This window comes from Symphalangus syndactylus, chromosome 23 (assembly GCF_028878055.3).
Source record: "Symphalangus syndactylus isolate Jambi chromosome 23, NHGRI_mSymSyn1-v2.1_pri, whole genome shotgun sequence".
In the NCBI taxonomy this organism is placed as follows: Eukaryota; Metazoa; Chordata; class Mammalia; order Primates; family Hylobatidae; genus Symphalangus; species Symphalangus syndactylus.
The window spans coordinates 41,931,664-41,955,676 of record NC_072445.2 but is presented as its reverse complement, the minus strand read 5'-3'; the positions used below and the strand labels follow the sequence as shown (position 1 = coordinate 41,955,676).

Genomic DNA, 24,013 nt, shown 5'->3' with positions numbered 1-24,013 from the left:
TCAAACAGCTCCACAAGGCATTTTGAAATTCATCCCAACTGTAGGCCGAGTAACCTGCAGGTTGGACAGGCTGCCAAAGTCCAAAAGCTTCAGCATTTCCTTAGTGTCAGGATCTACTTCAATGATCTCCTGATCCAGGGCTGAGACCTTGGGGACACAATTGTCCCTCCTTTCTTTCTCCTCCTCCTGTAGCTTCATGGAGATACCTCTCACTGGACCTCTCTGAATCTGCTTCGTCAGATGTGTGACATAGCCTGCTCTCCTGTTGTAGAGCTTCTTGCTGAGGATAATGGGGATCTCCACACACACACACTTGTTTGTGTGGAAGTCATTGCCCAGGCACATGTAGTACTTTTCTACGATGACCTAGGCCGCCTTCATCACAGTCTTGATGCCAACATGACCCATGCTGGTGGGTCTTTGGTCATTAATATTAATCGATATTAACATTATTCAGTTTATTAATAAGGTATCATTAATAATATTTATACAATATTAGTAAAATAGTTTATCAGTACATTTTAATGTTAATATGCTTTCAATATAAAGATATTAATGTATTATTGATTACATGTGAATATATTAGTATATTAACAGTATATATTAATAATTTGGTATACTATATTAATATTATTTATATGATATGAATATGCTATTAGTGGCATGTTAATAACAATATATTAATATAATATGATTAATAGTTGTATGTGATTATTAATTATATTATTTATGATTATATTATGATTAACAATTAGTACTATTAATCTTGTTTATAATGAATAATTATTATTAATATTCAAAAAACTAATAACAATTATTATTTTTATAGAACCTGGAATTGTGGAGCAGACTTCGCAAGGCTTCTCTGACCTCTGCCTCCAGCTCTGCGATCTGTGAAACACACTAGGGTCTTCTACTAGACCTCCCTTTTGGAAGCTCCATCATCTCCACTCAACAGTCTCCTCAGGAAAATGCCTCTTCAGTATGCAAATGTCACTTGCCACAAACTTATCTTTGGCATGAGGATAAGACAGTGTTAAGGTAGAACTGTCTGTACCTTCTTTGGGTTTACATTGTGATAATGAGAAAAATAAATTGGGCTGAGTGGATAGAAAATGATAAGGGTAACAGATGTTTCCTAGTGGGATAAATGAGGGGAGCTTCTTAGTAGGACATGGAGATCTGAATGACCTACTGGAGCAGCCGGGTGACAGCCGGAAGGAAAGAGCCACAGGCAGGCTCAGCAAGTTCACCAGCCTGGGGCAAGTGGCTTCATCTGTTTTGTTAATCTTTGATGCTCCTGTCCAGAGAGGGCCTCTTAAGCAACTTCAGTGCAATAACTATTTTTCTATTATTGAGTTAGTAAACCCCAAGGAGGTCCCTGCAACTCTAGAGAGTTAAATACTTATAAGCCATATTCAAGATTGGAGAATATTCTGATCTCAGCCATCAGTGGACAGAAAGGGGCAGCCAGGCCCCTTCAGAGCAGCAGTGAGCTGCTGTCCCTGGAGTGGTGGGGCCTGACCAGAGCTCCCTCTTTCAACCATGGAATCCTTATCACTATTTTGCAGAAAACCAAAGATGTAGCCTCAGATGTGAATCTACTCACATGCTGGAAGTTTGTCCATGATGCTGAAAGCCTGTTTAAGTGGAAGATCCTGGATGAGTGCAGATAGACTGTGAGCAGGAGAGTTCTGCTCTGTCTTTTTCAAGACTCTGAGACAGAGGCCAAGAGCCTAGCATGCAAAACACCTCAGACAATGCATCCAGGGTAGGGGAGAACTGATATGAACCATTAACCCTCAGCCACAAACCAGCTCACCTTGGGCAGGTGTGCTACCTCAAGGCTGACCACAGACTAGAGGAGATCTCATGTGTCTTCCTTGGGGAGATTCCTGGCCTTCCTGTCTCAGGAAGATGGATGGAATCATTTCATTGGAGGATGCCAACATCCCCTGTCCAGGGCCCACTGCCTGGGCCTTGGACATTTCGGCTGAGCTGGCTAGGCCTCTGAGAATTAGCCCTGATGACCCTTGATTCCTCACTATGGAGTCCAGAACACTGAAGAACTTAGGATGCTTGAGAGGTGAAACACTCTGGGCCCAAAGAGATCAAACCATCCTTTCCTGAGATCCTGAACACTGATAATGACTTCTCATACTTTAAGACAGCTTCATAGATGAAGTTGTCAGAGAAGCTGAGCTCACTAAAGCAGGATGTTTCTGTAACAAGGAAAAAATCATTAAATGAGTTACTATAGCTGATCCATGGGAATGTCCAAAAAGATGTTACAGATTTCACTAGGGCTTAATCTTAGTCCTGCAGCACCAAGGACACACTCTTCCTCCTACTGACCTGGGAAGAGCCAGTTCAGGGGAGAACAGTAGGAAATAACCCAAATGTCCATTAACAGAGAGTGCCAACAGCTTCCAAAATGTGTTTCCAGTCAAGGACAGGCCAAGATGACTCATCAAAGAAATGCAAATCAAAACCACAACTAGATAGCACCTTACACCTGTTAGGATGACCATTCTGGAAAAACAAAATATAACAAGTGCTAATGACGATGTGGAAAAACGGAACCCTCACACACTGTTGGTGAAAATGTAAAATGGTGCAGCTGCTGTGAAAAGCAGTATGGAAATTCCTCAAAAAATTAGTAGTAGAACTGCACCATATGGTCCAGAAATCCCACTTCTGAGTATTTATCCGAAAGAATTGAAATCAGATTTTCAAAGAAATATTAGCACTCTTATGTTCACTGCAATACTATTCACAATAGCCAAAATGTGGAAACAACCTAAAAATCCATCAAAAAATGAATGGATAAAGAAAATGTGATATAAGATAGAACTGTATTCAGCCTTTAAAAAGGAAGAAATTTGGCCAGGTGTGGTGGCTCACGCCTGTAATCTCAGCAGTTTGGGAGGCCAAGGTGGATGGATCGTGAGGCCGGGAGTTCTGGAGAAATACTAAAAATACAAAAGTTAGCTGGGCGTGGTGGCAGGTGCCTGTAATTCCAGCTACTTGGGAGGCTGAAGCAGAGAATTGCATGCACCTCGGAGGCAGAGATTGCAGTAAGCTGAGATTATGCCACTGCACTCCAGCCTGGGCGGCAGAGTGAGACTCCATCTCAAAAAAAAAAAAAAAAAAGGCCGGGCGCGGTGGCTCACGCTTGTAATCCCAGCACTTTGGGAGGCCGAGGCGGGCGGATCATGAGGTCAGGAGATCGAGACCACGGTGAAACCCCGTCTCTACTAAAAATACAAAAAATTAGCCGGGCGCGGTGGCGGGCGCCTGTAGTCCCAGCTACTCGGAGAGGCTGAGGCAGGAGAATGGCGTGAACCCGGGAGGCGGAGCTTGCAGTGAGCCGAGATCGCGCCACTGCACTCCAGCCTGGGCGACAGAGCGAGACTCCGTCTCAAAAAAAAAAAAAAAAAAAAAAAAAGGAAGAAATTCTGCCATATATGACAACACAGTTGAACCTGGAGATCATTATGGTAAGTGAGATTAGCCAGTCATAGAAGAATAAATACTGCATGCACTTAAATGGGGTGTCTAAAATAGTCAAATTCGTAGAAACAAAGAGTGGGATGGTTGTTCCCTGGGCTGTAGGATAGGAAGTAGGGAGCTAGTAATCAGTGGGCATAAAGTTTCAGTTTAACAAAATAGATAAGCACTAGAGCTCTACTGCACAAAAGTAGTAGTTGCCTATTGTTAACAACAGTGTACTGGAATGTTTTTGCAACTGAAGCTGCTTCAGCTTTTTGAGCCTCAGGTACTTCCTCTGCAAAATTAGAATACTGATAACACCTACTTGTGGGTTTGAAAATTAAATAGGTGGATAGCATGTAAGTGCATAGAACAGTGCTGAGCTATATAGTGAGAGATGGATGAATAAATATCTTTTTTTGGGACAGATGAATATCAATATGCAAATGCAGTAAACTGGATCATTTCAGATGTGCTTATTACTCTGAAGGAAAAAAAAAAGTGGCAGTGGGATGGACTATCTTAAGGAAAACGAGAAAGACACTGAGCCACTTAGGTTGGTCCTTCTTGAGTTGACAATATTTCCTGGCTTTTTCAGGAAGCCAATCCTGGGAATATCTAGAGGAATAGTGCCCCAGATAGTGGGAACAGGAAGTACAAAGGCCCATAGGAAGAACAGTCATATGGTTGAAAAGAAAAAAGGCCAGTGTGGCTGAACTTTAGGGAGGGAAAGAGAGAGTGAGAGAAGTAAATTTTTAGAGAGGTAGGCGGGTGTGGAATCATATAGGCCAAGATAAGAAGTTTAAATTTTAAGTGCAATGGCCAGCTGTTGGAAAGTTTTAAGCTCAGATAATAATATTATCTGGATTTATTTATTTATTTAGAGACAAGGTCTCACTCTGTCACCCCCAGGCTGGAGTGCAGTGATGCAATCACCGCTGACTGCAGCTTCCACCTCTCCAGCCCAGTAGATGCCCCCACCTCAGCCTTCTGAGTAGCTGGGACCACAGGCGTGTGCCGCCACGTCTGGCTAGGTTTCTTTTTTAATTTTCTAATTTTTTTCTTTTTGTAGAGATGGGAGTCTCCCTATGTTGCCCTGTGCTGGTCTCAAATTCCCGAGCTCAACCTCGACCTCCCAAAGTGCTGGGATTACAGGGATGAGCCTCCGTGCCCAGCCAAGGATTTGCATTTTAAAAGATCACTACTGTGCACTTAAAATTATTAGGATAATAGATCTTGTGTCAAGAATTCTTACCACAGTAAAGCAAAATTTACACACAAAAAAGGAATAAGCAAGGATGGATTCCAGCCCCCAGTCCTCAAATGAAGGGTTGCACTGTCCTGATAATGTTCTTTCCCTTGGGGAAAACACACCTAAAATCCTTGCAAAAACTCCTCCGAATTAGAGAGATGAGAAAGAGAGTCAGATGAAGAGAGAACACAGTTCTCCTCTTACCTGTGACATTCTGCCTGGGGGCAGGGGAAAGTCAGGGGACAGTGAGGCTGACACAGACACAGAAGGACAGGTGACACCTCTGTGGACCAATGATCTGGAATTGTCTTCCCTGTCCTCTGACTATGAGCTCTCTGTTGGGCTTCCAGAAGTTACTGGACCTTGAGCAAGTTTGATCAAGATTTCCATGTGCTCCTTGTTTTTCTTCTGGCCAATGAGTGGCTTCTATCTGTGGGGACAGATAGCTGAGCATCCCATAGTTTATCACATGGTCAGCTGCTCCACTGTGGCTTTATGTGCCCAGGCAGGTCCTTCCTCTCTCCATCGGGCTCCTTTCTCTTACTCTGGTCAGAACTCCGCATTGCCCTGGCAGCCCCTGGCTCCCTCATCCTAGGGACAGGGAATAGGGCCTTGCAAGGAGTAGACCCAATTGCTAGTTGGATATGTTGAGTCAGTTTCTAGCGAGCTGAACTTCATGGCATTGCTCTTAATAAACACAAGATCAAGATCAAATTCAGAGAACCCCTCAGGCAAAAGCTTTCACCATGCTTCACTCCCAAAGAAAGCACCCCTTGAGGGGTGTTCCAATACAATGTGTGCAGAGAGAACCCAGTAATGTGGCCCTTTCTTCACCTGAGTAAGAAAAGCTTGGCCCTAGCCCTCACAGTTTGAAAAGAGTGTCCCCCTGTTACAGGCATGGGTATGTATTGGGACTTCTGTGTCCACATTTCACCTGCATTCTTACCTCTCAGGGACCACAGCAGGTCTGAGAGATTCTGCCTGTCTTTCTGATGCATATCGGGTCAACCCTGTGCACTGACTGATGTCTTAGGACTCAGATTCGGGGTTGCCATGAGCTCACTGTCATTTTACCTTCTGAGTACTTTTCCCTTGCTCTGATCTCATCTGCCACATTCACTTTAAGAATGCATATTTCTAGATTATTGATTTTCCAACTGAGTTGTCCTGACGGCTCATGTTCTGTAAACAGTTATTTTATTTTCTCTGTTCAAAGATGGTTTGTACCCACCATCCTCATGTAACAGTTTCTTGGTCACTTACCATGTGAATATGCAGTCTCTGGGCATGGAGTCCCCTGGACTCTCAATATCTTGTGTCCTGCTTTGCTGCCTGATCCTAGTTAGGACAGGCACTGAAAATCAACACCAATGACGTATTGTTACCCTGAGAGAAAATGGCTTGCTTAAGTGTAGAATAACATTTTCTGTTGTCTCTTGTCACCCCTCCTAGCCTTTTCCCCACAATCCCACAGTCATGTTGATGCATGCTGAAGGGTGTTATGCCCCACTCTGTTCCTCCCACACTCACCGGCTTTTCTCACCCATCAGCTCTGAAGCACAAGAGGCTCCTGGACTTCAAGGTGCTCTGCAAGCTCCTCACCTGTGTCTGCCTCCCAGTTCCCACAGTGCCCTTTTATGGCCTTTCTCCTGGACATATGAAGTGTGCTTCTCAGAGGAGTTTTACTTAGTGGAATTATCTGTCTCTTAAAGTGTAATCTGTATCTTTTGAATGAAAAAAAAAAAGGCCTACATTTGTTCTCTCTGGTATGCAGACACCAGACTCTTTTGTGACCCCTGAAATCAGTTTCTCTGTTTCTGATGAACTCTGGAGGTTTTGTCACTGCTGCTGCACTGCTTTACTTGATTCCAGGAATTTGTCCTTTGTCCTCTGTGGAAGTTTTATTTCAGGTCTCATTTTTTTTCCCTTAAGCACAAGACCCCTCCCTTAATGTAACACCACACGTTCTCCAGCGCAGGCCATCTGTTCCATTGAAGAGATTCCAACAGCTTCTGCAATTCACTTGTCAAGAGAAGGAAGAAAAGAAAGAAATGAAATGGTCAGGTATCCCTTGAAGATTCTGATGGTCACACAGAGGGAAAGAGCCTTGTGTGTGGGACCTTGAGTGTCAGGCCACCTCTTCTCCAAGATGGGCAGGATTTGGTCCATCTTCCCAAATGGAACTAAAGATCCATGCTGGAGATTTTCCTGCTCTAGAACAGACAGCTTGGAGTGATGAGTCATGATGAAGGCCTTTCTGATCATTCTTCATTGCTGGGGTTTCCAACCTACAGGTATGAGGACTGATGCATCTGTGAATGAGCATGCCATTCCCTGGCAGACACCTGAGTTCATTGCTTGCTAAGAACTTGGTTCTACATCACTTCTTCTGAAATAGAAGGGCCTGCTGGCTTGTCAGCAAATAAGCAAAGTTTGGCTTGCTGTGCGGAGAAGCCTAATTTTATCAGTGTCAGCTCAACATTTAAATTTAAAAAAGGAAATTCAGCATAAGAAAGGTTCACATTCAGGTGTATGCTTGAATTCTAGGTATTTATCTCATTCATGAACTCAATCAGTAGGCAGAGTTTCCAGGATGCCTAGGGATTGCCCCCAAGGATCAGTGCTGGTTTGCAGCTACAATACGGGAATTTGACTCTGATGCCACACTCTGAGGGCAGTCCTCACCTATTGTGATAAGACCCTTCAGGTCCTGTGGCGTAGCCATGGCCCATCCTGGACATGTTTAACTTCACCCACCAGGCACCCATCTCACTAAGAAGACTTTGATGTTCATGAGAAATGAATTTCTGCTGCCTACAGGAAGGAGATGGGACTTCTCTGAAATGTTGAGTTTCCTGCTACCTCCAGAGCAGGCAACAAAGATTAGACCCTGCCAGGAGGGAAGCACACCAGATAAGGATGGAGAATTATCTTGATAAGGGGCATGAAAAAAATTAGTGGATGACAAAAAAAATACATCACCAAAGATCAATAAAACATTTGTAGAACACCCCACAGAGATGTGATCTGCCCACTGTACAGATCAGAAGAGCTTCCTTTTGTTCTTCTGCATCAGAAAATATCTGCTTGCTGGTCAATGTCCAGAGGATGATGTGAAGATGGGAAAGGACATTTTCCTTGGACACCATTTCTGAAGTTACATCTCTGTGTGTGCTTTCATTGGCGATGCCATTTCCCTTTGCTTTCTCTTCTTTTCTTGGGAAGACTTCTCTGTCTACATTTGTATATTTATTTGGCTGACTTTCCCTGAATTTGCTGCCTGACTGAGTAATTTATTTCAAAATAACTACATGGCAAGCTGTTTTATGCTGTTTAACTAAATCCATTGATTGAAGCATTTTCTGACACCTGGACGTCCACATGGAGATTTCTCTTTTCCAATCTTCCTAGTCTGGAAAAGACGTCACCATCCACAGGAAGTGTTTGCCATCATACCCAATCTGGTCTCAGTAGCACCATTTACATACCAATAGTGTAAATCTCTGTGTTTCTTATAGACACATGATATGGTTTGGATTCGTGTCCCCGCCTAAATCTCATATCGAATTGGAGGAGAAGCCTGGTGGAAGGTAACTGGATCACGGAGGCAGATTTTCTCCTTGCTGTTCTCATGACAGTGAGTGAGTTCTCATGAGATCTGATGGTTGAAAAGTGTGTGACCTTCCCCCTTCACTCTCTCTCTTTCTCTTGCCACCATGTGAAGAAGGTGCTTGCTTCCCCTTGGTGTTCTGCCATAATTGTAAGTTTCCTGAGGCCTCCCAGTTATTCTTCCTGTTAAACCTGTGGAACTGTGAGTCAGTTAAACCTCTTTTCTTCATAAATTAGCCAGTTTCAGGTAGTTCTTTATAGCAGTGTGATAACGAACATAATGGACTAACACTATCTTGTTCTCTGGTATCTTTATTAAAGCATTTTCAGTGTCTGCTCATGCTCTCTTCTCTAACAGTGATGTGCTTTCTGTGTTTATTCCTGTGACATGCAGCAGTCAGCACTGCCAGCCCCCATGGCTCTGCATGTCCCCACTGAGGTCCTGTTCCAGTGTCTGCAAGTCCCTCCTGATGTTAACATATAACCACTGGCAATATTCTCAACATTTCTATTTTCTAAATAATTTTCATTTTAAAATCTTCCAGTAGCAAAAGTTGTTTAAGACAAAAACAAATAGTTAATTTCCAGTTAGCAAAGCTTTCTCTTTGTATTAAGTATGCTTTAATCACATTTTCAAAAACATGTGGTTTCTATTTTAGTAACTTCTAAAAAGTAATTTGGATTTTGTTTTCGGTGTATTATATCGTATGAAATCCCTTGTCTTTTCATATTTTGACCATTGTATTTTAATGTTTTGTAGCATGTCTTAGAATGAATGCAGGTGTTCCTTTGGAGCATATATCCAACAAAAAGGAGTGAAATTACTGGGTCAGCAACTTCTTTGTTTTTTTTTAAATATTTGATTAAATGAAATGTTTTACATCTCTCTGTTCCTCTTGCTCTTCTGTACATTATCATTCTTGTGGCTTTTTAAATTCAACTTTTAATTTTTAGATAATTGTAGGTTCACATATAGATGCAAGAAATAATGCAAACAGATCCCATACCCAGTTTTCCAGTGGTAACATCATGCAAAATTGTATTATAATATTTTTAATGTGGGTGTTTATCACTGTAAACTTCTCTCAGAACTATTTTGCTGCATCCCATAAGTTTAGGGATGCTGTATTTCCATTTGTGTTTGTCTCAAGATAGTTTTTAAATTTGCCTTTTGGTTTCTTCTTTTACCTACTGATTGTTCAACATGATATTATTTAATTTTCAAAAATTTGTAAATTTTCCAATTTTCTTCCTGTTACTAACTTTTAATTTGTTACCATGGTGGTCAGAAAACAGACTTGGTATGATTTTAATCTTCTTAAATTTGTTAAGATCTGTTTTGTGGCTTAATACATCATCTATCTTAGAGAATGTTCTGTGCATGCTTGAGAAGAATGGTCATTCTGCTGCTGTTGAATGAAATGTCCCATAAATGTCTCTTAGGCCCTTTTGGTCTACTGTGTTGTTCAAATCCAAAGTTTCCTTTTTGATTTTCTGTCTGGACAATCTATCCGTTGTTGAAAGTGGGGTTCAAAAGTTTCCTGTTAATGTCGTATTGCTGTCTTTTTCTCCCTTCATTGTGCTCATATTTTCTTTATATATTTAGGTGCTCTGAACTTGGGTGCACATACACTTACAATTGTTATATTTTCTTGATAAATTGACTCCTTCCATCATTACAGAATTATCTTCTTTGGATCTTGTGGCAGTTTTTAACTGAAAGTCTATTTTATCCGATGTGAGTATAGCCACCCCTGTTCTCTACTAGCTACCATCTGCATGGAATATCTTTTTCCATCCCTTCACTTTTAGCCTATGTGTGTCCTTAAAGATATATTGAATCCCTTAGATCCAACACATAGTTGGATCTTGGTTTTCTTTTCCTATTCATTCAGCCACTCTATGTCTTTTGATTGCAGAATTCAATTCATTTATATTTAAAGTGATTGTTGATACATGAGGACCTACTACTGCCATTTGTTCAGGGGTTTCTGACTATTTTGTAGATACTTTGTTCTTTCTTCCTCTTGCTGTATTCCTTTGTAATTTAATGATTTTTTCGTGGTAATATGCTTTGATTTTACTCTTTTTGTCTTGTGTGTATCTACTACAGGTGTTTGTTTGTTGTTGCCATAAGACTTACATAAAACATCTTACAGTTTTTAGTCTATGTGAAGCTGATAACAACTTAACTTCAACTGCATACAAAAACCCTACACTTTAACTTCTTCTCTCTACACATTTTTATGTTATTCATGTCACAATTTACATACTTTCATACTGTGCATCCACTGACAAATTATTATGGCTATAATTGTTTTATTTGGTCTTTTAATTTTATACTGGAATTAAAAGTGACTTGCCATCACAGTATGAGAGAAGTCTGAATTGTACTATATTCTTATTTTTACAGTGAGTTTTATACTTTTGAAATGGGAAAAGTTCCCTTGTTCCCCTCACGGGGCACGTGATGAGGGTGTGGCTCGCTTCTTCAGCGCCCCATTGCTCAAACTTCTAGGGGAGCATACAGACAGGCAGACTGTGGGGCTCTGACACCACAGTGGCATCGAGGGGTGGATGTTTACAGCTCCTGAAGCCGTAGGAGGAGAAACTACTAGAACCATATCCCCTGTCTGTCCCACCGTAAGTCTCTGCTTCATTCATGCATTCATGTATCATGCATTCAGCAAGCATTTGCCGATAGGCTTGGGGAGCTCTGAGAGGGGTTGAAAGTGAACAAAATGAATCAAATCGTATGACAGAAGAGGAAGTCCCATCCTGCCGAGGGTCCTGGATGTGAGAACCTGCTGCCAGCCTGGTGGGATCGTGGTGCCCTAGGAGCATGAACTGCTCAGGAGCAGACCCTGACCAGGTGCCCCGCAGGCCTGGAACCACCTGATCAGCAGCCTCCTAAGTCCTGTGGCCGCCACAGTGGGCCTCATCTCCCTTCCCTGTCACCTGGCCAGGGTGTTCCCGGCTGCCAGACAGTGCCAACTGGTGGTGCCTCCCCATCAGTGCACCAAGACAGCCACTGCTTTTTGAAGAATGAGACCACCAGCTGCTTTGTGGCCAGCTCCAGCTTACTGGTGAGTATTTTTAGGTAGAATGTTCCAGACTAGTGAAGTCTTTGAGATTTTCTGCTTCTTGTTCACTGCTTCTTTCTGGTGTGGACCATGGGGAAAGAGGGAGAACACAGGAACCCACACATGGGAGAATAGCAGGCATTTGGCTGGACTGTGCCAAAAGAGTTGTTCAAGTACCATATCAAGCAAGACTGTAGTTGCAAAAAGACATAACCAACAACTTGGTTTCAATTTGAGCACCTTAATAAACAAACTGATTTAACAGTCATGGTCTCAAGGGATGGGTGTGTCCAAGCAAGAACTCTAGGGTCAGGGTAGTGAATTGCTCAAGAAAGGCCAAGAGCTCAGGGAGACATAGGAACCTCATAAACAGGGTGGCCACAGGCTGGTGTTCCCCAGGTTCAGCCAGGCAAGAGCCACAGGTCAAGGGAGGCTGTAAGAGGTTAAATCCTAATTCCACCACATGCACAAAAATGGATGGGAGGGCCAAAAATGACCTCAAAATATCAGGAAACAAATACGGAATGGGCTTTTTAATTGTTGTTCGCAATCAGAACTTTATGAAAATGATGGAATGTCGTTTCTCTGTTGCATCAGAGCCAGTCTCAGCATCTAAAATATGTTTAGTCAGTAAATCAAGAGAACATGTATGTAGAACATTAAGAAAAGAAGGCAGAGGAAGGTTTGCATTCCTGCAGCCATAGAGGGGGATATTCTAGGGGTGGAGAGGCAGCAGGCAGGGGGGATGTGTGCACAGCCTGGCCGCTGTCCCATCCCCTCATCACTGGCTTCAGGCCATCCTCCCGTAGATGGAGCAGCCATAACAGGAGTGGAGGGTTGAGGGCAGGGGAGGCATCTGCTGAGGGGCTGGACGGGGTTTGTGTAGTGGATTAGGATGAGCTCCTCAGAAACCAGCCTGGACTCTCTGGCTCAGGAGCTTCTCAGCGAGAGCTGAGAGGCGGCAACCCCTGCCTGAGGGGTCTTTGTGTTAATTTCCCATAGCCACAATAACAGAGGACCACAAACTGGTTACTGAAAACAACAGAAGTGAATTCCTTCACAGTTCTGAAAGCAAAGTCCAAGAATGAGGAGTCAGCAGGGCCGCTCTTTCTCTGAAGGCTCTAGGAAAAGACTCTTTCTTGTCTCTTCCAGCTTTGGGGAACTCCAGGCATTCTTTGGCTTCTGGACTCGTCACTCTAACCTCTGTCTCCATCCTCATGGGGCCTTCCCCTCTGTTTGTCTCTGTGTCCTGTTCTCTTCTTATAAGAACACCAGTTATTGCATTTAGGGTCCACCCTAAATCCAGGATGATCTCACCTTAAGATCCTTAACTAATCACACCTACACAGACCATATTTCCAGATAAGGTCACATTCTCAGGTTCCATGTAGACATGAATTTGAGGGGGGACACTAACCCGCTACAGTCACAGTCTGTACAAATAAATTCTAGGTTCTGCACACCTGTGGCCTTACCTGTTCTACTTGGAAGTCATTGTTCCATGGAAGGTGACCCAGGGAAGCAGAATTGTTCTCCTCCTCAGGTGGATACCTCCTGGGTACTGGCGTGAGCCTTAGCAGCTGTGCCAGCACATCACTTTGATTGGTCAAGCTGCCCCTTGCTGCCTCCCAGTCAAGCCAAGCAGGCCCACCCCAGGAAGCATAGGTGGGTAGCAGGTGCTGGCACTCAGTTTACAAAGGAAGGCCTTCTGCCTCACCACTTCTGTGGACCTGCAAACCGCCCTAAGAGGTGAGTGGGAAGTCCTCGTCTTACAGAAGATGAAATTGAAACCCAGACAGGCAGAGACTCTCCCTGGAGGCCGGATGAGTGAAGAGTCAGGAGGCTCAGCTCAACCTTGGGTGTCACCTGCCACCTGCACTTCTGTCCCTGGGGTGGCCCAGGATACTAGGATATGACACTGTCTCCCAGATCGTGAGCAGGTTGAGTCAGGTACAAGGGAAGAGGAGCCAGCAGATGACACTGCCTAAACCCATCTGGTCATCTCAGGAAGGCAGAAGGATTGGCCAGTCCAGCACAGACCTTGTGCATCCTGCATTTCAGAGGATCCTGTCTGTGATGCTCCTCTTCATGGCATTGGAGCTCAGTGTCGCTATCCCTTCTTCTGCCCTCTTGTGAAAAAAGACCTGTTCAGATGTTCTCAGCGTGAATCTGCTGTGCCCTGGGCTCTGGGGCCTGGGTGGTGGCACAGGGCATGGTCCTGGGGCCAATGGCAGGTGGTACTAAGGTCGACCCATGAATCTTGACCTTAGTCGAAGTCGACAGGTTTTGTTGAGTGAGGCAGCAGCCAGCAGAACAGGATGAGAGCAAGTACCCAGGGTGGAGGAATCAAAATAGGAAGCGATGGGACCAAAGAGAGTACATCACACATCACTCATTTAGCAGAGCAGGAAACAGGCTAAGGTGCAGAAGCCCTCTGGTCCCTGGAACACTCAAGTTTTTATATTTGTGTATCCCTTGTCTTTTGTTTCAAGATATTTTTTAATTTTTCTGGTTTGATTTTTTGGAGATTAAAGGCCTTCCACTCAGCATACAAGGCCTGTTCACTTGCTTTGTCCTCTCCAGAATGTGTGTTTCCTGACCCAAAGTGACACAGTGATCACCAGCATGCCCCAGGCAGCATTTGCTGACACTGTCCTGGAGATGAACAAGGAGTGTACCCTTAGCGTGGGGGCAGAGAGAGAGAGCACATTGTCTGCTGGAGTCAGCTGAATGATCTCACAGAACCCACCTGCTGGGCTCTTCCATTTTATCACAATTATTCCGCCTGTTCACGTGCAGAGAGAACTCTTGGGGCAGATTTTAAGACCTTAGAGAGTAACTTGTTTACAAATAAAATATCTCTTTGATGACGTATTTGGATTCCATGTCATTTTGTCACATTTCTCTTAATTTACTGGACACCAACAATGAGATAAAAATTAAGATTTTAGGAAATGTAGAAAATTTCTAAATAAGAATCAAAAAAGAAAATAAAACAACAAAATGAAGAGCTGCCTGGGAGAGATGAACCCATGGTCCCTGTCTTCACACTAAGATGCAAAAGAGCAGAGCTTCCAGCTTCCAACTGGAGCTCCCACACAAAATACTGGGGAAATCTTCCTCCTTCCAACAACAGTCTTACTATTGGTCCTGAGACCTTGCTGGCAACCAGCCGTGTCTCTGCCCCTTTTTCTGTGCTCCCGTGACTCATCCCAGCTTCTCTCTGTGTGCCCCTTTCTTGTTCCCCTCTGCCCATTTCTCTCTTCATCTGAATCCCCAGATGCCCCTGCACAATCTGAGTGTGCAGAGAGGCCCAGCCCTCCCTAGGAAGGGAAAGCACTGTCCCCTTGCTTGGAGAGAAGGCAGAGACTGCTCTCCCACAAGACTGTAGTGTCCTCAAACCCCCTGATCAGCTCACACCTTGTTTCCTGGTGGCCAGGCCAGGATGAGGTTCACCACAGCCTACCTCAGCCAGGGACCTTATGACTTAATAGGGGAAGAGCCACAGAATATAGCCACATATATGGGCAGAAGTCCTGAGATATCCGTGGGGCTAGATACTAAAGGGTCTCCACTTCCAAGTAGAACCTAAGGTTAGATGAGAGAGGTTTAACATCAACACAGGAGGATCCTCACAGGATACAGGATTTAACATGCTAACAGGGATTCCAGAAGATAGTTCAAATCAGATTCGAGGTAAGCTCCTGTAAGTATGGAAAAAGTGACAACTCCCCACGAAAGACAGAGGTAAGAAGGCTCAGAGAAGTGGATATGCTGGGGTGGATACACTCTGTAAATCCAGAAAAATCTACCTGCTGCCTATTTTTCAATTGTTCAATTTGCCTGTTAAATCATCTGGGCCTGGTCATGCTAAATTTTTTTAACTACCAATTTTGATTTACTTAACGACTGTAAATCTAGTTTATCCATTCCTTCTGTTTTTTAATTCACTCTGCATTGATATTTATACTACAACTCTCCAAACACTATTTCACAAATCAAGCTTTTACAGCAAAAGTAGGAAAACGTCTTAAGAAATTTTATTTTACCTTGTCAAAGACCAAAAACACACAAGACTGGCATCCTCACCCAATTTCTCTAGACTTTGTTTCTGGGATCAATCAGCTATCACATGTTGTATTAGTCCTTTCTCACGCTGCTATAAGACAGCCTGAGACTGGGTAATTTATAAAGGAAAGAGGTTTAATTGACTCCCAGGTCTGCAGGGCTGGAGTGGCCCCAGAAAACTTACAATGCCAGCAGAAGGGGAAGCAAACACTTCCTTCTTTACATGGTGTCAGCAAGGAGAAGTGCATAGTGAAGGGGGGCAGGGGGAAGCCCCTTTTAAAAAACCATCAGATCTGATAACAATTCACTATCACAAGAACAGCATGGAGGTAACCTCCCCCATGGTTCAATTACTTCCCACCAGGTCCTTCCCACGACACGTGGGGATTATGGGAACTACAATTCAAGATGAGATTTGGGTGGGACACAGCCAAACCATATCACATGTCTTCAATTTCTGCCTCCTAAAAATGACATCTTTGCCAGGTGTGGTGGCTCACACCTGTAATCTCAGCAGTTTAGAAGGCTGAGGCAGGTGAATCACTTGAGGTCAGGAGTTTGATACCAGCCTGACCAACATGGTGAAACCCCATCTCTACTAAAAATACAAAAAACTTAGCCTAGTGTGGTGGTGCACACCTGTAGTCCCAGCTACTCAGGAGGCTGAGGCAGGAGAATTGCTTGAACCCATGAGGTGGAGGCTGCAGTGAGCCAAGATCACATCACTGCACTCCAGCCTGGGTGACACAGCGTGACTCCATCTCAGAAAACAAAACAAAACAAAAAATGACATGTTCAACCTTGGTCTTTCCTCAACTGTCAACTCTGACTGCTAAGAACCTAAAAGATATCTCTGCTTTACTGCACAGCAAGGTCTTTGTTGTGAGTTGGGTTGTGTCCTCTCAAAATATGTATATTGAAGTTCTAAACCCCAGTATCTCAGAATGTGACTTTCTTTGGAAATAGCGTCTTTATAGAATTAAAATGAGATCATTAGGGTGGGCCCTAAGAGGATATTAGGACACAGACACTCACAGAGGGACAACCGTGTGAAGACACAGGGAGAATACGGTTATCTACAAGCCAACAAGAGAGGCCACAGAAGAAATCAACACTGAGGACACCTTAATCTCAGAATTTTGGCCTCCAGGACTATGAGAAAATAAATATTTCTTGTTGAAGCTTCCCAGTCTGTGATACTTTGCTATTGCAGCTCTAGCAAACTAATACACCCTTCAAACTCATCAGGGCCAAATGGAACCCACCATTCTCCTCTAAAAATTTCTTTTGCCTTCACCATCTTGTTTAAGGTCCTCACTCTTCCCATCACTCAAACTCTGAAAGTTCTTTTCCCTTAGTGAAAAGTCCTAATGAAGGTGTTTCCCATGGATTCTTTCCTTTTAGTTCTGTCATGTGGACTGCAGCTGACTCAGCCCTGAGGGTGCCCTTGATGTCCCCGCTCAATTAGCATCTCCACCATTTCACCATTGCTTGCATGAGACAGTTGAAGGGTCATGAAAGCTTCTGTGATCTGGAAGACGTATTCTATAACAGCAGCCTTTCACAGCAGAAGCCAGACTTGCAATATTGCAAAGATCATGGGATTTGGAAGCAGAAAACCTGAGTTTCTATTTGGACTCTGCCACTTACCAGGTGTAGAATTTTGGAAAACCTTGGAAAGTCTTCCTATCTCTATTATGGATCAAGAGTGTGACCTTGGTTCACCCTCTGAGCATTCTTTCCTTAATTTTTTTTCTTATAAATAATAGCTTCCACCTTCCACCCTGTAGAGCAATTGTAAACTTCATAACACATGCAAAGCGCTTGACTCAAAAAACAGGAAGCACTAAGGACTGTTAATTTAACTGGCATCCCATTACTTTTATAAGAAAGCCTAGCATAAAGAAAATGTATGTCCACTGTTATGGGTTGAATAGTGTCCTCCCAAGAAAGATACATTGAAGCTCTATTCCCCAAACCTCAGAATGTGCCCTTTTTTGGAAATAGCAGCATTGCAGATGTCATTAGTAAAGACAAAGTTATACTAGAGTAGAGCAGGCCCTAATCCAATATGGCGTGTGTCTTTATGAAAAGATAGCGTGTGAAGACACGAACATACAAAGAGAAGGCAATCGTGGTGAAAAGAGGAGAGATTGGAGTGATGCTCCTGCAAGCCAGCGATTGCTGGCAAACCACCAGAAGTTAGGAAGAGGCAAGGTAGGATTCCCCTACAGGTTTCAGAGGGAGGGTTGCCAGCTGACCCTTTAGACTGCTAACCTCCAGAGTTATGAAACAGTAAGTTTCTGTTGTTTGAAGCCGCCCAGTTTGTGGTACTTTGTTGCAGCAGTCCTAGGAAACTGATACATCCACGCAATGCAATGTCCTTCAGCCATAAAAAGGAATGAAACACCAACATTGGCTATCATGTGGACGAAATGTGAAAACAGTATGTTCAGTGAAAGAAGCCAGGCACAGAAGACCACATATTATACAATTCCATTTACATAAAGAGTCTAGAATAGGTGAATCCACAGAGACTAAACACAGATTAATGGTTGCCAGGGGCTGCAGGAGGGGAGAATAGGAACTGACGGCTAATGAGTATAAACTTTCTTTTAAGGGTGATATAAGTGATCTGGAATTAGATAGCAATGATAGTTCCAAATCTTGTGAATACATTTAAAATTAAATTGTGTAACTTAAAATGGTGAATTTTATGTGGAATAATAGCAATAAAATTAAATAGAATAAAACAAAATGAATGACATGAAGCACAACACCTCACTGGAACATGCAAACCCCTTCCCTTATTCTCTGGTGGATCCCATTTCTCACCATTGTTCAGTGCTCTTCTATGCCCCACCATGCTGTCCTACTCTCTTCATCCTCTGCCCTCTCCCATGCTGTCTGCCTACCTATAGTCCTTCTTTCCCCATGCCCTGTTTTTTTCCTGTGCTGTCCCTTTCTTACCCTGTACTCTTTCACTTTGAAGCCACTGCCCCAGAACCTTCTCTCACTCCACGATTGGGTTGTGTTGACCAACTTGCACATCATATGTTTCTGAGGGCAGAAATGTTCGCCCATAATTACAGTTGTCTGGTTATGTGTCTGTCTCCCTCGCTAACATGCAAGCCCTACAGAAGCAGGAGCTGTGTCCAGCATGTTCACCAGGGTATCTTCCAAGTGTATCACATGATACTAGGTGCTCCGTAGACACCTGCTCAATGTCATACAGGTTCTTGATCTTCTCTTCCAAATAAGATAGAATAGTTATTTTTCACTTTACAGGTGAGAACATTCAAGTAGAAAGAAATGAAGAGAATATTTGATGTCCCGCAATACAGGGGAAAGCCGTTACTGCATCCCAGGAATGTTTGACCATAAGGCCCTTCCTTGCCCACTTGGCCAGGTATGTCCTATCATAGAGCCCCTCACCCCACTTGCAGGTTACCCTTCCGAAGTGCTGTTCCAAAAAAGCTCACCGAGACAAGGTGATATTGGAGAAGTGATAGACACATAGATCTATGGAAGACATTGGGAAGCTTGGGAATAAACCCACACAATTATCGCTAATTATTGACAAAGGAACAGCAGCAATTCAACAGAGAAAGGAAGGTCTTTTCAACAGGATCCTGTGTTTCATGAGTGCAGTTTCTTTTGATTATCATCTTCTCCTGGTTCTGAAGACAAGGTTTTAGAAGCTTTCAGTGTTTAAGATTTAGCAAGACTTGGTGTCCTTTTTAGATGCAGGAGTCAAAGCCCTATAACTCAACAGAACAAGGACTTTAAAAGCAATACAGAACATTATATGGATGTTAATAACTTTAATTTTTTAAATCTCAGTTTTCCTAGGCAAATAAAAAACTTAGTGACATACGAATTGTTTCAATAAAATATAAAATCTGTTTGTTAGGCCAGTTACCAAAAGGCAAAAAATAAATAAAAGACCTTCTGCAACGATTGCTTTTCCCTAGCCTTCAAGTCAAAACTAATGAAAATGATACTTGAATTACTTAGATATAGGAAGGGTGTGTCTTGCATCATAAGTGAAAATTTTCAGTTTCATAGAACAACTTCAAACCAAGAGCACAGAATGTTATATTGGAAGAAAATATTTCCTTTAGACCTTTAAGATAAAACACTTTTAGCATCACGTCACAGTAGCAGTTAGAACCTGAGGAAAAAAAATTATAGAAGCTGACAAGAAAGTTGGAGAGAGCTATTATCTCAGGACTTATGAAGGGGAGAGAAAGGTGCAAACAGTGAGATTCAATAAAAGTTGAAATCTGGGGTAAAAAAATTAAAATGTCTTGTAATTTGTTAAGAGTAAATTAATATCTTAAGAAAATTTTGTTCTTCTAGCCCATTCTTGAGTGGATTAGCGTATTTTTAATATACACTAAGTGCAAAAGCACAATCTCTAGAAAGACTAATTTCCTTTTAATTATAGCCAACTTGATCAAATAAATTCTTTTCTCATAAAGTCTCTTTTTACAAGCCTTACTATGACTTACACAAGCCACTTATGACGTGCCTAGATTTCCTGTTTTATCCTAAACATCCTTCTTTCCTAAATAATCAATCATTTTATCTTCTTTTTCTTTTTTTTTAAGATTTCTTTGTTGTTGCTGTTGTTGTTGCTGCTGTTGTTTCCTTGAGACAAGGTCTCTCTCTCTCTGTCACCCAGGCTGGGGTGTAGTGGCATGATCACAGCTCACTGCAGCCTTGACCCACCCAGGCTCAAGCAACCCTCCCATTTCAACCTCCCAGGTAGCTGGGACTATAGATGTGCACGAGCATGCTCAGTTAATTTTCTGTGTTTTTTGTATATACAGGGTTTTACCATGTTGCCCAGGCTGGTCTGGAACTCCCGGGCTCAAGCAATCTGCTCACCTCAGCCTTACAAAGTGCTAGGATTACATGCATGAGCCATTTGCACCCAGCCATTTTATTTTAGAACAAACATTTACCATGCAAGATTTTTTTCTCATATAAAATTTTCCTTTTAACCTTTCTTACCAAAAATATGTCTTTATATTTTTAACTTTCTTTATATCTCTCTTATTTTGTGGTTCCTTTTATCTTGTTTCATAACCTTTAAATAACCTTTGAATTCAACAAAAATTATTTTCCTTTAAATAAGAACATATTCTTAGCAAAATGTTTTTCTATAATTTTTTTAATTGTGAATGACCCAGACATTTAATAAACGCCTGTTATGTAATATAACTTTAGATTCTAAATTATATTATGTTTATTTACAAGCATTTCTTCCATTACATTTACCTAATTAACTTATTTTTAATAGTTTACTTAGATTACTTATGAAAACTGTGATAATCATCATTTAAAGGTATTTTCCTGTTAATCATTTATATAGCCTGTGAATTTCAGGTATTTACTTAAGTAAGAAGCTTAAGGTTAAACAAATGAGTTTTTTGCTAATAACTCAGGATAAATGACTTATTTATCAAAAAAATTACACAAGGATAATTATCTTTCGAGTTACATTTATAATTTTATAACCCTCATGTCAAATTTTGACACCTTATGTATGGTATTAGCATTTAATCAAGCTGACTTTTAACCACTGAGCTTTAAAAGTCCTTTAAAATCTCATTGCTGTAACCGAGTACACCCATTTTCCTGAGACATCAATTATTTTTTTTCCTTTCCTTTTCTTGTTCCTTCAGTTCCCCACTTCCTACTTACGCTTTTAGGAATGCAAATATAGCCTTTTACCTCCCCATTACCGGACTCTCCCTACAGTGCAAGTTCATCTAACTACACGCTCAAACTGGAAAGTCAACTTGAGAATTAACAGTTGATTTATAAACCAATCATGCCCACTGTGGAACTCTCACTCTTTAGGGCGTTGTCTCAAGAGATAACAGCCTGCCCATGAAGGTGTCGGCAGTCACAAGCTGATTGCCCAGTAGATAAGGCACCAGAGCTAGCATGGACTCCCCCACAACCCTTGCTCACTTCCTCCCCCGCTTTTTAAAAGTGAAGCCATATGGAGGACACCTGCATTTCTTCCCCTAAGCTAGTTTTGGAAATAAATTACTTTCTTTATACCAGACTTCACTTTTGTTAATTGGACTCTGCAAGCAACAAGCGACTAACCTGCATTTTGGTAACATTACCATGTTTTAGGTGGGACAAACTTCTAATATTTCAAATGTAACACAAATATCGAACCAGAAAATACTTTATTTAGGAACCAAACCCAGGCTGCCATGGTGGCAAAAGGGCAGAATCTTAGCTACTGAACTACAGCATGGGGCAACCACTATTGCTCTTTCAGTTTGGCTTGGCTAGCAAAGGGTTGTTTTGTTATGTAAATAAAGCCCTTCAGGTAATTGAAATCTTTCTTGTTTCGATGGCTGATTTTTCTTTTTTTTTTTTTTCTTTTTCCAGCTTCAGGAATTTAGCCAGTTCAGAGGTCTTGTTCCCCATAGTTTAGAACTTTCCTTCAGGTTTGACCAAGTCAACTAGAGTGGTCAAACCCAATGGAAAAAAGACTAAAACAACAAAAACAGAACCAAACGAACAACCAAAAAAAGTAAAGCAAAACAAATGATTGCACAATTTATAAGATTACTGAGCACTCTAATGGTAAGGAGAAATCAAGACCAGCTGGTAGTTAATCTTAACTTTTAGTTATTAAGGAGAATTTCCAAGACAAACCCCATTTCAGCTACTTATGTAGGAATAAGGCCCAGGTTGAAGACTGCTCTCTATCATCCTAGAAGCAGGAAAAAAACTCAAAACTCATCTTCCCTGTTTGAAGCAAGGTGAAACTCCAGAAAGGAGTTGCCTGCTTTCCATTATCATGATTCAGAAAAACTCATCTTTGTTGGATGCAAGTAAAACTCCAGAAAAGGAGTTGAACAGCAAAATAAACCTTAGATCTCAACAGCATTTTGAGAAATCAGGGATTCTCTGGAGATGGTACCTCCTAGGCCTCAGCAAATTGTCCTATTGGTTTTGTTACTGGCAGCAAATCCATACGGGTCTGCAGCAATCTCAATGCTTGCCTTCTCAGAAGAAAGAATTCGACTGAGGGGCATAAGGCAGAGTGAAAGATTGAGGCAAGTTTTAGAGCCAAGAGTGAAAGTTTATTAAAAAGCTTCAGAGCAGGAACTGAAGTAAAGTCCACTTGAAAGAGGGCCGAGTGGGTGACTTGAGAGATCAAGTTAATGGCTTGATCTTTGACTTGGGGTTTCATACATTGGTATGCCTCTCGGGGGGCAGGGGGTGGGGTTTGCATCCCTTCTCCCTTGATTCTTCCTTTGGGGTGGGCTGTCCACGTGCACAGTGGCCTGCCAGCACTTGGAAGGGGCAACATACACATTGTGTTTACCAAAATTGTACACATGCTCACTTAAGGCATTCTTCCCTTACCAGCCGAGTGTTTCTGGAGAAAGGTTATGTACTGGTTCAACTCTGCCATTTTGCCTGTTAGTGCACATGCTTAAACCCATTAGCCCAACTCCTGAGATCTTATTGGGAAGCTGCTGATTACCAACTTGAGGTGTTTCTATTGCGAGGCTGCCCTTCCCTGGCACCAGCTGCAACCAATTATTATTTTCAAGAGGCAGTTTAACAACCTCCTGACCATCATCTGATGGTTGCCTGACATTCCTGGGCGAGGGTCCCTCTCCTGCCCTGTTCATGTCTGATTAACTACCTACTGTAACAGTTTGAACAATAAAGATAGCTCAAGGCCAGACATGGTGGTTCATGCCTGTAATCCCCGCACTTTGGGAGGCCTTGCAAGCCCAGAGGATTGCTTGAGCCCAGGAGTTCAAGACCAGCCTGGGCAACAAGGCAAAACCCTGTCTCTATGAAAATTACAAAAATTAGCCAGGTGTGGTGGCATAAGCCTGTAGTCCCAGCTACTCAGGAGGCTGAGGTGGAAGGATCACCTGAGCCCGGGAGGTGGAGGCTACAGTGAGAAGTGATTGTGCCACTGCACTTCAACCTGGGTGACAGAGTGAGACACTGTCTCAAAATTAAAACAGATAAAATAAAAACATAGCTTATACTGGTACCAAGCACCAATAGATTTGTCAAAGGTCAGGGCCACCTTCACTCAGAGTCTCTTCCATTGGCTGCCAACTTGTAAATGAAAAAGTATGTAAGATAGGTCTCAATCAGTTTAGAATTTTCATTTTGCCAACGTTAAGGACGCACGCAGGAAACAGGTATATGTGCCTTTCTCCAAGACGATTGTGAGGGCTTCAATATTTAAAGGTGAGAAGTAGGCTGGAGGGGAAAGAGGGTGTGGTTACCCACATGTTGCAAGAGAAAACAGGCAGGCAGGAAAACAGTCAATTATGGATTCATGTCACACTCAGTAATAGGCCCTTTACATAAGGTGAACATAAGACTAGCTACCTGAGGAGCTATTTAACCTTCTATCTGTAGCTATCTGCTGAGGAACAAAAGGAAAGACAGTTTTTTGCATGACTCAGCTTTCAGCTTAATTTCTTCCTTTTGGCAT

At 42.4% G+C, this 24,013-nt stretch overlaps 1 pseudogene; it reads right to left on the bottom strand.

Annotated features, from left to right (window-relative positions):
• On the bottom strand, positions 1 to 408 carry LOC129473625 (small ribosomal subunit protein eS17-like; annotated as a pseudogene).
• Positions 409 to 24,013: the final 23,605 nt, after the last annotated feature.